Genomic DNA, 14487 nt, shown 5'->3' with positions numbered 1-14487 from the left:
ATAACTTTACTTGACTTTACTTCAGTCATGTGCTTCGTAGGTAGCACAAGTTTTTCTGTGTGTGGAGCTCTGGCCCATCAGTAATTTTTGGTAATGGTATCACCGAACTTATCTTTTCAGGGTTTCTAGCAGGGAGTCGCTATATGCACAGCGACTAGTCGACAGGGGGCGTGGCCAACATATCCGAGCATACCCGAAGTGAAGTGTTTCGGCGCTTTATTTGAAATTGGTTCTCCGCTCAGATTTTTTTTGTGACGTCACGACCGAGCATTTCCGAATATTGCCGAGCAGCCGATAGCTAATTTTCATCTTTCGTTTCATACGATTCTTGCACCTTGATTTCATTTGGTTAGATTACATTACTATAGGGCCAATATCATAAAGTCGATTCCAAAGCCTTAATAACGACTGTTTGGTATGGCAACCACATTCTAATTCCTGCAAATATAATTAACTTTTGGACAATAAAAGACTTGTGGTAGGCCCTATGTTCAACTTTTGTACAGATTCGTACTAGGCCTATATATACACAAATTATCTAATCTTTTTACATTACAAAACAGTATGGGAAACACCTATGGGAAAGTAAAACTAGCATTATTTGGAGTCTATGTGAAAATTTGGATGCCATATAGCATGTTGAAGGATAAGTGAGCAATGAAGGAAGTTGGGCAATTCATTGATATATATTTGATATTATTTTATTAATGGAAAATAATACATTACACCACACAAAGGAAATATAAACATTGAGGAAACAAACCCCTCTAAAAACATGACAGATAAACCCTGAATTGAGCCGATCAGGTTCTGCCCCATCCTGAAATTGATGTTTAATAAATTGCTCCAACAATAGAGACACATCTCGTGCTGAGGAAACTCCAGCTTCAACAAGCCTGTTGATCTCCTGTATCAGGTCAGGATGAATTTATTGGGTCATCTTGGCCGCGTCTCTGCTGTGGTTGTGGTATTTTTTTTTTTTTTTACTTTATTTATTTTCATTTCTTTACATATATTATACATGTTAATAGACAGTAAATAATAACATAATGTATATTACCAAATTGTATACACAAGAAATGAAAACCCACTAACGCACTGCCTGAGTGTGGGTAATATAAAACCATTACTATATTTCAAGTACCTAAGTATAATAGATATAAGTAGAAAAAGTTTTTTTTGTTTGTTTATAGTTATTATAAAAGTAAAGAGAAAACATTATGTACAATAGTTTATAAAGTTTCAGCAAGTGAGTTGTAGAAAGGATCAATAAATTTATATGGCTAAGTCCTCCATCACAACACAAGCAACATTTTCGGCTTTCTGTGGTGGTAGTAGGAGATTTTCAAACATTGTTGGGTTATTCGTAACCTGGAAATGTTTGTCTTTCTTTTTAAAAAAAAAAAAAATATATATATAAAAAGCGTTTCAATATCTGCGTCATTCAGCCATAATTTTACCTCCTTGACATATTCTATTGTTTTATTTATCATTTGAGTTTGTAGTGGTAGAAGGTTAAATGTACGAGGACCAATGAAACTGCTATGTGTCTGCATTAATTTAGTATTTGTTTGGGGGGTGTAAAATATATTATTTGTTCTTTTGCTCATTCTGTTTTCATTTATTTTGAAATTATTTTTGTTTTTAAATAAATATTTCATAGTTTGTAATATAAATAATTTACGAATGGTAAATAATTTAGATTCTTTGTATAATAGGTCGGTCGAGAATGTTTTATTTTTGTTATATATGACTTTAATTAATTATTATTACTTTAATTATGTGTTTTTGAATTATTTGTAGGGGCTTAATAAATGTATCAGGTGCACCACCCCATCCTATTATGCAATAAGTGATTGCAGATTGCACTAGGGAGAAGTAGATCATTTTCAATTTTTCAGCGTTTAAAATTTCCTTGAATCTATAAAATATGTAGGTAAGATATCTTAGTTTAGAAGTGGTTTGATTAATATGTGATTTCCAATTAAGATTAATATCTATTGATACTCCTAAATATTTTATATTTTTGACATTAGCGAGTTCGTTGCACAGGAAGCACATTTCTTGATTGCAAGTTGTATTATGGATTCTAATTTTAAGGTTGTCTTTTGGTTTGTTTTTTATGTTTTTATAAAAAGGTAAGTAAAATGTTTTGCTGTAGGACAAGTTTGTTGTATTTTAACCATTTTGAAACAAGTGAAATACATACAGTTGCATTCGAAAAAGTTTATGTCCAATTATTACCATCCACTATTATTGCCGTGTCATCGGCGTAAGAAACAATTTTACCAGGGATTACAAAATTACATAAATCATTTCTATAAATTAAGAATAAAATCGGGCCAAGCACAGTTCCCTGCAGAATTCCGTTTTTTATCTGTGTCTCTGAACTATAATTATTCCCAATTTTTGTTTTTTGTGTTCTGTCTTTAAGATAGTTTGATAGTAGTTTTAGTGTGTCTTTTTTGAAGCCCAGTCGAGTTATTTTTTTTAATGAGTAAATTATGATTAACGGTATCGAAAGCTTTTCTTAAATCTAGGAATATGGCAAGACATTTCTTTTTTTTATCGATAGATGTGTAAATATTTTTTGTCAATTAATATATGGCATCCTCAAGGGCTGCCTTCACTTGTTTCAGAATCTGAAAACAAGCCACAATGTTTTACTATAAATAAAAATAACAGAACCCTAAAAAAACAGTAATTATTGGTTTGGTAGGCAGTAAAAAATATAAAATAATATTTTCAACAAAAAAATATCTGATTTCCTGAAGGGCACAGGGAAATATGCTTCACACCTTCTATTTTGCAGTGTTGAGGCCCTGGGAATCATATTTCCGGCCATGGTACTGTGCTGACATCTACCATTGGCCTTACAGTAAAATTCAATAGATAAGAATGTTGAAAATGTGTTTAAGTAAGCGATGGGAAGTTGCGTATTCCCACATGTTCCCACCACATTTCCTTCTAAAAAAATGTGTGTTGTCCAAAACGGTATTTGTATAACCTTGCATCTAACCAGTGTTGTGTAGTATCTAGATACATTTTGGTGTATCTGTATATAGATATATTTCTATATCTGTATCTAGATAAATTTTTACTAGTATCTGACACCTCAGATACTCAGATACTTTCAGATACTTTATTTTCGAAGTGAACTTCTTTACCGATTTTCTCTAGTTAATTTTAAAGTTTTCTCACAGATTCAGCTAGTGGGTACCTTTGTCCATCTAGTGTATAATATTGTATAGCAGTTTATATACATGCATTTTAGGGGTCCTAACTCGAGTAACCGAGTACCCGGGTACCCCCGTATATAAAAAAAAAATGAATTTAAAAAATAAAAAAATAAAATAAAATTAATGAATAATTTCATTTTATTTAAAATTTTCCATCAGAACCCTAATCAAGTTGCACATAGTTCACGTATTTTTTTATTTATCCAAGGGGCGTCAGGTACCCGAGTAGTAATATGCTACCCGAGTACTCGCGAGGACCCCTAATGCATTTATGTTATCACCGCTTGCAGGCCAATTTGCCAATATCTTTTTGGACAACGAATAAAACAAGCAAGTGAAAATATGTAAAATAATCACAAGCGTTTACGTCTACCGTCTTTAAGAAATTGAAGTAATCGCTGTTTTCGATAATATATATATTTTTTAAAGTTTTCCCCCAAAAAAGAAGAAATGAATCTGAGCAGAGATGTGCAAAATGGGTATCCAAAACCATTTGAAATGCAAAATGGAAATGGGTCAAAACTTTTCCATTTGAAAATGCAAAATGCAAAATGGTTTTTAGAAAAGCATTTCAAATGCAAAATGCAAAATACCTATTTTCAAAATGCATTGAAAATGCAAAATGGTTTCTCAGGTTTAAAATAATTATTGAAATTGAAAACAACTTTGTCATTTAACAATGGACATCAATGTAGAACAACTTGTGGAATAACAAATCATACATACTGATATGTACTGTGTAAAAAACAATTGAATTTGAGTGGAATATAATAGAATCTATTATTAACTAAATATTGTCATTTTTAATGTTTTTTTTCCTAGGGCCATCATCGTTTATGTAGTAACTCTCTAGTGAGGGGACATCCACCAGTGAACAATAAAGAAATACAGGACAGTGAGACAATCAGACAATATAAAATGTTGTTTTCTAGTGCGCACACATTATTTGACCATAGATTGTCACAGAAAACTCCAAGCAGGCGCACTAGAAAACCCACAGATAATATAATACAACTTTGAGAAAACCAATATATATTCTATATTATGTAGGTATTATGTAGCCTTAGCCATTATTAGATTTTCGAAGTACGACCTTCTCAAAAATATCATCACTCATCTTTCTTCTATGAAGTCTCATGATTATACCTCCATTGGACAAGAGACATTCAACTTGTGCTGAACTCGGAAGACAAGTATTGCATTTGATGAACATGTACTTAACAGTAGGGTAGTCATGAAACATTTCAAAATCGGTTCTTTTGTCTTGAAGGTATTGCAAGGCTTCTAAATCTGGAGTTCCTGCTGTTGCTGCGGAAGAATCAGATAAATCTTCATTATCTTCGAAAAAAATAAGATTCATCTTGTACTATTTGTTCCACTTTGTGGATTTATACATAACATTTTTGGTACTTTCTTTTAATTTCCTTATTTGTAGTAAAAACACTGAACGGACTCTGTCCTTCTGTTCTTTAGGTGTATAGGTACTTCATTTTAAAAAATGGATGCGACACTGTAGCACGAATTTTAGGTACTCGTAGTAGCGACTATGCTTCCTTTTAAAACCTTTGAACAAGTTGAGTAAGTGGCCGAAACATTTCCATTCTCAATGCTGCCAATGATGGTAACATCTTTGTAGCAAATACTTCATATTTGTGGTAATGTATTGATATCTCTCAAAAAAAAAAATATTTGTTTAAAATGCAGTTCGTACATATATTTATATAATGAAATAAGATAAGCAATGCCATTCAAATTATAAAAAATTATTAAAAATTTAATATTACAGCGTCATGGCCCCGTGTTCACTATTTGAATCTGTATTTTTTAATGGCATCACTTAATTGCCAGTGCTCCTACCAGGTAGCAACTTGACAGACGTAAATTATCTCTCATAGCGAGGTTGAGGACCGACTGATATACTGGGCCTATGATGAAAAGATGAATGGAGATAACAGGAAGAATGTTGCAAAAAAGCATTTAAAATGGAAAATGCATTGAGAAAAGCATTTAAAATGCAAAATGCAAAATGGTTTTTAGAAAAGCATTTAAAATGCAAAATGGAAAATACCCATTTTGCATTTCCATTTGAAATGGATTTATTTGAAATAAAGCACATCTCTGAATCTGAGTATCTGTGAGATACTTTTAAAAAGTATATGTATATACAGATACAATTTTACAATGTATCTTGTATGTGTATCTAGCTACAAATTTTACCAAGTATCTGTATCTGTATCTGTAGATACTTGTATCTGACACAACACTGAATCTAACTATAGTGAAAACATTAAAATAATGTTATAAAGTGATTGCCCATGTAGGGATAAGCAGAGAAAAGAAACTATCATACCTTCGTTTTTGCTCTTTCTGCAATTTGAGGTGGAATAGGAAATTCTGGAAAATATTTTATTTGTTTCACACTCATCATTGCGGGACAACCAAACTTCTTGGAGTCCAAAACCCGGAACCTCTTCTTCTTATTGTTTGGGTGATCAGCCTGAAAGAACAATTCAAGGTATAGGGTCTAATAGGCTTATACGTATAAGACGCCTATTATTTGTGCGGCAAATAAATTGCCCATGGTTAACTTATTTGACGCAGATGATTAACTTTTACAAAAGTTGTTAGGGCCTATGCAATGTTGACATTAGTATAAAATTACAAGTGTGGTTATAATCCAGTGTGATATGAATTAAAATTGTGAAATGAGATATAGCTGCAGGGGCTTTAAATAATTTGGCACTTTGAGCACGGTCTTCTTTAGACTAACACGACATGAGGATGTGTTACGGGCCACGGCACACTTTTTAACACACAAAGATGAATTGTGATTGGTGTGATTGTCGTGATAATCTACGACGACCCACTTGGGCGCGAAGGTCTCCGGGCTGGTTAAGTCAATTTGTACAGTGATGACGACATCAGGAGGGCGGTGATATGCAAGTACTGCAAAAGCAGTGGCAGCAAACGCAACCTTTCTGCGATGTGAAAGACATTTGACATTCAATTAGAACGCGCAGTTAGAATACAATAAGTATTTTTTTAACATCAACCCCACACTTAAATCTATGTCATCTTTGGGAATGCTGTGCTGTGGTGTTTTTGAAAATATGATGTTGTGAATGATGTAGGAGAGAGGAAACACGAAAATCTTTCCTCAGCCGAACTGTTGAACTCAAAAACGAGTAATAGAAACGACCAGTTCTCGTGAGATAAATAATGTCAACCAAGTACAAATGTTGGGTGCGCGTTTGTCATGTTCCTGACTATTCACCTGTGCCGAAGGAATAAATACTAGATACTAGTTCCTCTGAGCATCTTCCATAGAAATACTGGTAGAACAAGGACAGCATTGCTCGAATTGCCTGACGGTAGTGCTCTAAAATGCAATCCGCTGTTTCAAGACAGGGAATCTATTAAACGTACCGTCCGTTTCTGCACTGAGTCAAAGTATTTTGGGGCTCAAGACCAGGGGTGGCTGCCAAATTCAACAGTGGTTAAAAGTATGCAATGGTGATGTATTAAGAGTTTGTAATGGTATGTTTATTACCAAACATTATATTTAATAGCTGACGTGTACCCGGCGTTGCTCAGGGTAGTGAACCTGAAAACTGTATATAGTTAAGGTGAAATACATAATTGCTAAAAATTGAAAACATTTTTTTGTATTTATATCACCTGATCACGCAATGTCTTCCTCGGGCATTCTCGACGTCTTCTACAATTCACTTCCAATTCATACATTCTCCTCACATCCCTCTGTTCGGTCATTTATCACCAGTACCCGTGTAACAACAGCATCATGTGACAGCTGTCTGTTTTGCTCCTTTAAAAGTAAACATCTACACTGTGGCTGCCAGCTCTTCTGACTCCAGAAATAAACAACATCTCTGTTGCCACCAATCATTAGGAATAACTCTCCTGCTGGCCCTTCTAGACCATCTGTGCTTGTACAGATGCTGGTACATACATTGGTATAATTTTACAATAAAGGAAACACTTTTTTTATACAAACAACTTAAAAGTAAAGAATAATACATTTAGCAGATTAACCAAAAAAATCCCACATAGGCATCGCCAGTTCGTGGATATACTTGTGTTTATTAACAGTTAAAATTTTACTCACATACAAACATTATCTTTGTAGAAGATTAGAAAATAAAATTGAAAAAATAAAAAAATCAGTGTTTACTGAATTACAATTCAAAAGACATGATTGAAAAATATAAAAAAAATAACATTAAAAATGTTAAGTTACATCAGGTCAGATGTTACGGCAAGTAAATGTTTGTATCAATGGTATTTATCCAAGACTCAATATGATTTATCAAACAGTTAAAAAGTAAAGTAAAACTCATTTAACAAAATAACCAAAAATCCCAACCATTTGTTAAAGTTAAAAATATTACTCACAAACATACATTATGAAGATTAGAAGAATATGAAAAAAGAAAAGAAAAATGTTAAGATACATCAGTTCATATGTTACAGAAGGTCAGATGTTACAGCAAGTAAATGTTTGTATCAATGGTATCCAAGACTTTATTACATTTTTATATTTTTGGTTTGGTTATTTATTTTTACATTCAATTTCTGTACTCTTATAGAGAGCATTATAAATTTTTGGTGTTATAAAATATGCATGTCTTTGCGCAAGTCTGGTTTTACAAAGTGGAACTTTAAAAACATTATTTAACCTATTACTAAATCGGTTTTCATTTTTTGTAAAAAGGGTATTTCGAGCAAATATATATTTTAAACAGTAAATTTTTCTTATCTCAAACAATTTAGGGGTAGTTCATATATTTATGCAACAATATCTTTATTACTATTATTTGCGTTGTTTCTAGTGGCTTAACATGCGTATTATACACGCCCCCCATCTAATTATTCCATAAGATACTGATGATTGCACCACAGCATGATACACCAATTTCATTCTTTTAATGTCGACTATGTAATTTAAATGTTTAAAAATATAAGTTAAATACCTAAGTTTATTAACGAGCTTTTTCATGTGATCTGTCCATTTGAGTTAGCTGTCTATTATAATACCTAAGTATTTAACTGTATTCGCCATATTCATTTCTGTACAGTTAGAGCATGAGACAGAATTGCAAGTATTTTTGTGGAGGGAGATAAGGGCGCCGCCTTTTTGGTATTATATAATGGAATATAAAGAGTTTTTTCACAATTAAAGGTTAGAAGGTTTTGATTGAGCCATTCTTTGATAATGGATGTGCACTTATTTGCATTTTCAGAGACTTCTTCCCAGGATTTACCATGAACGGTAATTCCAGTATCGTCCGCATACGAGAATAGCTTTCCCGGAATACTAATATTACAAAGGTCATTAATATAGATTAGGAACAATAACAGACCGATAACTGTTCCTTGCGGAACCCCGTGTCTCAAAAATGCAAGATTACTAATGTTTGCACCAATTTTGGTAGATTGTCTGCGATCAAGTAAATAGTTAGTTAAAAGCGACAAACATTTATTTTTAATTCCTATGTTGTTAAGTTTTCTAATTAGTTTATTATGATTAACGTTATCGAAAGCCTTTTTTAAGTCTAAAAAGATTGTTATACTTCTCATATTTGAGTTAAGATTGGTGTATAATTTTTTTGTTAGATTAAATAAAGCATCATCTGTACTGAGACCTGATCGAAAACCATATTGGTTTGGGGACAAAAGTGCATTAGATTCTGGAAACACTAATACTCGTGTCTTTATAATTTTTTCTAATATCTTTCCAAGTTGAGATATCAGCGATATTAGTCTGTAATTGTCAAGTTTAGTGATCGATCCAGATTTATGTATCGGTACAAATATTTGAGAGTTTAAATGCATTTGGGAAAATGTTTTTTTCAAAGCAGGAATTAAAAATGTATTACAACGTGTCGTTCAATTTGATTGTGATCCAGCTTTTCCATCCAACATCATCCCATCCACATCTGAGGCAACTATGAAAACAATAAAGACTGCTATAAATCCTACTGCACTGGGCAATGGGCATACGAGTTACTGGTATGCGAGGATTAAAAAGTGGTGAGGTGTAAATACACCCTAGTACTTCTGCTGAAGCACATATTTTAGCCAAGGCTTCAGCTTTAGATGATGCTGGTCTTATAGCAATGGTCGCCCCCAATCATCTCCCCCGCATCGCAATCCATGATCTTCCCCAGGACACTTCAACTAATGTAATTGTCAATATCATTTTTGCAGAAGTCTGGCCCACGAACTGGCAGCTGTATTCATATGTTTAGAGTGCCTCCATCCATACATACGCCATCCTATAATAGTTGGCAATAAGCTGGCTGTGGACTGGCAACTACACCGTATGAGAGACTGGGTAGATAGGTGGAAATGTGGCCATTGCCAATTATATTGCCACATAGCTTCCAAATGCTAGGATGATGTAGCCACCTGTCCTCACTGCGCTAATGTTGGACATAACCGCGATGCTTGCCCCAATAAGGAGAAATCTCCGGTCTGTGCCACATGTACTTTCTTCTGATAACCGGCCTCCCACAGCACTGGATCAAAAGACTGTCCGCCCGCCAAGCTGCAGAGAGACGTGAATTATCTTGTATGAATTTTTCAGCTTAAACTTAAAGCATAGTTTAGTGAATAATAATTTCTTTTCACTTTAGAAAAGCTGAGCACTGAAAAGCACTGAGCACAAAACCAAATTAATTGAAATTGTATTATCTTACTGTGAGAGGCCTTAAAACAAAATTAACTTTGCTTGAGTCAACACTACCAATGTTTAGGCACGATATCGTCCTACTTTCTGAAACTTGGATAGAGCCTACTATTCACTCTAACGAATTAGGTTTTAATAATGATAATGTGCATAGATTAGATAGAAGTATTTTGACAAATGATAAAAGCAGAGGTGGTGGGGTATAAATTGCTATCAGCAAGAAATATAAAGCAAACTTAATTACAACTAAACACAAACAACTTGAGCAAACCTTCCTACAAGTTAATGTTGCCAGGAATAAAAATATTATTGTGGGATGCCAATAAATATCTCACCGAATTCATGCAGTGAAGTTTACAGGTGCCATAGTGAGGAAGTGGAACTTATGTTAAAAATGAAACATTTCTGCTTGCTGGTGATTATAATCTTCCTAATGTGAACTGGGTGGACAGTGACAATACTATGTGTTAATGAGTCTGATCGCATTATTATAGACGTGGCATTATTCCTGGGTCTGAAGCAGGAAAATATTATACCGAATACAAATAATCGCACTCTAGACTTATATGTTTTTTAAACATAGGACGGGTTGTTTCATAGAATTTAAACAATTCATCAAATATCAAAGTTAATTTTTAAGTGCTGTTATTAGTTTAGTTCTGTGAAGCAAATGGCCATAATGATATAATTACAGAACTTAAATGGAACTTTCACAGAACCTGCATTTTTTTTTCGAAATTTGATGAACTGTTCAAATTCTGTGAGACAACTGGCCCTTAGAGTTATGTACTAGTAATTGAAGAAAGTAGTGAACCTCTGTTGCCCATTGATGCTTATCATCCTCCTCTAGAAGTTATTATTTCTAATGTAGGTAGGTATATGTTAATACTTGTAAATTGTATTTCAGTTACCAATTTTTTTTCAAAGCTTATGAGTAAATTTTTAATTATCTTAACTCATATGCTTAGTCATCTATGCAAAATGTTTATATAAACAGAGTTACTAATAATTTCTATGCTGTTTTAGACAAGGCTGTCAGCGTGTATATTCCAATCGTGAAATATAAGCCTAACACCTACCCGCCAGTCGAAAGAGGACGATTTTTTACATAAAACCTCATACTTAAGTCATTTCATGAAAAAACGGGACTTAGTGGACTTTGCCGCTAAGCCGACGAAATATTCCAATCACCTAAATATTTATATGCATACTTACATAAAAAAATATCAAAAAAAATAAATTATATATATTTTTAATTTTTCTTTATTCAGTGGCATGGTTATTACAATTATTAGGTATGTTAAGACCACCAAGATAGGCACATGCCCGTGTTGTGGTGGTTGATTATATATACAGTACATTAAAATAATAAATCAAGTATTAAATATATATAATAAGTATAAAAAGTATATAATTCAAAAGAAAATATGGAGTATATAGTTTACGAGAACATATGCAGTATACAATTAAAATATATATACATAAATTCAATTTACGAAATCAATGTACTAATAAAAAAAAATTAACTGCTATATAATGATTTTAAAGATCTGAGAACTTCTTGTAAAAAAATATCCATGAACTTCTATCGTAACTACATAAATAAAATTCAGAGCTCCATAATAAATAATGTTGCTTATTTTTTGAAATAGTCTAAATTACACAAAGAAGATGATTCTGATTTCCCTACCATTATGCACCTAAATGGAAGTCATTGCAATAATACTGATGGAATTGTTAACTTGTTTGAAATTCTTTTGCCGACTCAAATAATGCTCCTATGACAACAACAACTCTAGATGAAACTCTTGATATTTCACAGTGTACCACCAGTCTCTCTGATGTAAAATTAAATCTCTAGATAGCTTAAATTCTGCGGGACCGGATGATATCAGCACAATATTTATCAAATAATATATCACAGTAATTGCTTTTCCATTAACCTATCTTTTTAATCTCTCTTTATCTAGAGATTTTCCTGAAAAGTGGAAAATCAGTTATTTGACTCCAATTTTCAAAAAGGGTGACAAAAGTGATGTTTGTAATGACAGACCGATGTGTATTCAATCCACCTTACCTAAACTCTTTGAAAGCCTTCCACTGGACATACTAATTACACAAACAAAACATGTAATATCACCTCACCAGTGTGGATTTATGTCAGGTAGAAGTACTCTTTCCAATTTGATTATCTATGAAAATTTTATAACTAAAGAAAAAAAAAACAAAAATATTACAAAATTTTGTAAATTTCAAACAATTGCAAGAACTCCACAAAGAAACAAAATTCTTACAAGAAGAGAATACTGGAATGTAGTCTGACAGAACTTGAACAGGAGAAGCTCTCCTACAGTGTGGAGTTGCTGTCGGGCGAACAACCAACGGAAGCTGTACTTCGGGTAGCCAGCTCGCTGAGACCATCCCTGCTACAAGCGGACATTAGACCAGGACTCAAGATCGCAGACGGAACACCTTGGACAAACTGCACATTACTTTTCATAGCCCAAAACCATGGGATTAGATTCTCTCATTTTCCTAAATGTGAAATGTTTTGAGGAGTATATTCAAATAATATACTTCGCACTTTGTCAATCCATAATAGAATATAGAATCATTGTTTGGGGAGAAGCAACAAACTCAGCTATCGATCAGATTGAAGTCGCACAATAAACCATTTTAAAGATAGTCCTTAAAAAACATAGAATGACTGACACAGACCAAATATTCCACATATCTGCCATAATAGACATACAACAATTATATACAAAAACACTACTAAAATTCATTTTAGACGAAAAAACAAACTTCAACAAACACAAAATAGAATAAAATAGACTAGTGTACAAAAACACATAAAAACTCCAACGGTAAACACAAGTTTTGGACTAAAACACCAAAAAGTCACACCAACTGATTTATTACCCGGCCAAGTTTCTACACATTTTTTTTTCTTTGAAGAAATTCAAATATAGTAATTATTCGAAAAGTGTTAACCTATTTGCTTGAAATGGCTTTAGTTGTGGTTATTGGCCGGATCTGAATATCCTCCAACAATTCTGACGGCATCCGTGGTCTACTGTAAGATCCTGAAGTACGTCCAGAGGTCGCGGTTGGAATCTCGGCGTGCGCTAGTACATTTTATTTAATTAAATTTTATTACTTAAAATCTAATTCATTTAAAATAATATATAGTAGTAGGTATACTTGTGGCACGTTTCAGAGTAGTAGGTAGATGCTCTCAGAGGGTTTCTATCACCCTAGTGAAATACTACCATCAATAAAAACGTTGCTTGAAATGACTTTAGCCGTGATGGTGACCGAATCTGAATAGCCGGGTTCTTTCCTTTCTCTGTCTCTTTACCATCTTTATTTCCTCCACACTTCGTTAAGTCTGACAACCACCTCAATTACGGATGCTATACTGTTGTGGTAACTAAAAACCCAGTGTCTTTCTTGAGACAGATTCTGAAATTTTAGTTACCATTTAGATATTTTTTCCAAAAGGTTTATATACATAATACATACATATTATATGTACCTATAGAATGTAGAGATAACTCGATGTTTTGAATTAAGTCAAATATTTTTGGGCACTTACATTACAGATCATTACAGCCTCAAAAAGTTGCACCAAGCCATTCATAATTCCACATTCATAAACCATACAAATAAAGCCACTAGCCACTACACATCAGCTAGTATCTTATAAAGCCTTTGTCGAATGACATATATCCTCTTCCACGTCTGCATCACAGCTTATTCTATTTCTTCCATCCATTAACAACTAGGTAACTCATTCGCTGTATATTGTCCAAACCAAAATGAAAGCGTACTGTGTAACCCACCAATTATGTTTTGATTCAGATTTAACTGTTCTTGTAATCGAATGTCACAGCTGGCCATAGACATATGAATATTAGTAGACCTGCCCTAAGTGATTAAAAGCGTATTATCCCCACTCCCCATACCGGTTCCATTGGAGCCGGCTGTGCTCGCGTATGGCCTCAAGTGAAATTTGAAAACGTGACGTCATCATTCTTGTGCGAACTATGGTCGAGGCATCATCGGTTCATTTTACGAAATAACACGGCAAAATGTTGACTTGTACTATGAAAACTTGTAAAAATAGATGTGAAAAAGAGAATAAACCCAATTGTCGTATTACATTCCATATATAAGCATTATTTTACTTTATTTTAAGCATATTCACATCGTATAATATGAATCAGTTGTTACTATCACATCGAGAAACGTCTGGACGCGAAACACAAAGCTGGTTGGTTGCTGGGAAGTAAATTATGAACATTTATAAAAGTGTCTTAACTAAATACTTAAACGAAATATTCGACTCTGAAAATAGAACCGAATTTTTTTGCGGAATTTGGACTTCGCAAATTTGTTCATAACGTGGCGAGTAATTTGCGCTCCCATGTAAAAATGTCTATTCATTCAAAACAGATTTTACTTTTAAGAAGTAAATGGTGATATTATAATGCGAGATGCCTATTTACTGTCAGATTGATTTATTGACGAATCACA

This window comes from Hesperophylax consimilis, chromosome 3, assembly GCF_061612785.1.
Source record: "Hesperophylax consimilis isolate HC1 chromosome 3, BYU_Hcon_1.0, whole genome shotgun sequence".
Classification (NCBI taxonomy): Eukaryota; Metazoa; Arthropoda; class Insecta; order Trichoptera; family Limnephilidae; genus Hesperophylax; species Hesperophylax consimilis.
This window is presented reverse-complemented; position numbering follows the sequence as displayed.